The sequence below is a fragment of the Orycteropus afer genome, unplaced genomic scaffold (genome assembly GCF_000298275.1).
Source record: "Orycteropus afer afer isolate SDZICR_OR568_19922 unplaced genomic scaffold, OryAfe1.0 scaffold00087, whole genome shotgun sequence".
NCBI lineage: Eukaryota > Metazoa > Chordata > Mammalia > Tubulidentata > Orycteropodidae > Orycteropus > Orycteropus afer.
The window spans coordinates 6762610-6764283 of record NW_006921674.1 but is presented as its reverse complement, the minus strand read 5'-3'; the positions used below and the strand labels follow the sequence as shown (position 1 = coordinate 6764283).

Genomic DNA, 1674 nt, shown 5'->3' with positions numbered 1-1674 from the left:
AAAGAGGGGGAGGCCTTCAATGAGATGGATTGACACGATGGCTGCGATGATGGGCTCAAGTATAGCAGGGATTGTGGGGCTGGCGTGGGATCGGGCAGTGTTTAGTTCTGCTGTGCATGGGGTCACTATGAGTCGGAAACAACTTGGCGGCACTTAACAACAAGTGAAAAAATAGGCTTTTTTCATCAGCTCTAAAAATATCGCACACTAATTTCACTTTTATACTGTAAGTTTATCAAATATCAAAGGTTTCTAGTAAACACACCATAGGTTAAATCTGCTACAGTCTGATTATGATAAATTAATATAGAATTATCCTTAAGTTCCCAATTTTAATATAAAATTTTGGACTGAAGATTAAAATTTACCAGTTAAACTATTAGTGGAGGTTGTAGTATATGCATTTCAAAAGAACATAGCTTTAGCTGTAAGGGAGCACTTGACCCTTAAAATTGTGTGTGTGTGTGTATTAAATTGAAAAGTACTAAGTAGCTTTCATAGTTTTGTAACATATTGTAGACTCTACAGTATGTTTATGGATAAGAACAAAGCAACAGTCTGAAATATCTCCAAGAATAACTGTAGGATGCATACCAACCCAGTCTTTCTAACACAACTTTAAGGGCCAGTGGGAAAGCCTTACGTTGATGTTCATACAGAAAAATGCTATGAGTTAGTTGGTATGTCTGGGTCAGATTATTTATGGGGTTTCAGGAAGCTTTTGTTCCCTATCAGTAGTGACCCTTTTGTGGACTGTGGGACATATATCACACACCAACATTTTAGCCTCTCAGTTTTTTGTGGAAGCTTCTATCCCAGTTGTAGTTGCTGTTGCCTAGTGGGTGATGTGTATCATTCTGTGGATCTGAAGAAATGGGCCTTACTTTACCAATCCTACCACCAGTGTCCACTTGGAACATAAGTGTCCTATATAATCAAAATCCATATTACCTCAAATTTTTTTCTCTTTATATCAGTATACCTTCCATTACTCAGAATACATGGCATGAACAAAAATTCAAAGCAGAAAATAATTTGGCGATGAAAGGATTAACTCAAAAATACTAATTTTGTTGTTGAACTGAAGCTATAGTGTGCTTTGATAGCCCAGTTTTGGTACAACCGAAAACCAAACTCATTGCTGTTGAGTTGGACTCACCAACCCCTCCTTCAGTTTCCAAGGCAATATCACTATGGAGGTATTACTATGGAAGAGTGCCCAACCTTCCTTCCGAGGAGTGGTTGATGGGTTTGAATCGCCAGCCTTCTGGTTAGCAGTCAAGTGCCTTAGGCATTATGCCACCAGAGCTCCTAAGATGGTACAGAGAAAGTTCATTTAAGTAAGGTTCTTAGAACTTTAATTATGTTCTGCGTTTTTTCTTGGCTCCGTCACTTCAACAAATGTTTATTAACATGCTAATTTTTCTTCCCTGCAAAGCTTTCTGCCTTCAATGGACAGTCATGTATCTAAGGAGAGAGAAACTCCTGAGGGGACATGTTAGTTACCATCCAACTCCCAGCAACCTTATGTTTAACAATAAAATATTGCCTAGTTCTTTACCACTCCTCGGAAGGAAGATTGGGCAATCCTACTTCCGTAGTGATACTGCCTTGGAAACCCAAGGAGGGGTTGCTATGAGTCGGGGCCGACTCGACGGCACATAACAACAACAA

At 39.3% G+C, this 1674-nt stretch overlaps 1 protein-coding gene across 1 annotated transcript in view; it reads left to right on the top strand.

Annotated features, from left to right (window-relative positions):
- Nucleotides 1-1674, top strand: part of PNISR (PNN interacting serine and arginine rich protein) — a 35602-nt gene that overhangs the window by 32234 nt on the left and 1694 nt on the right. The window lies entirely within an intron of this gene.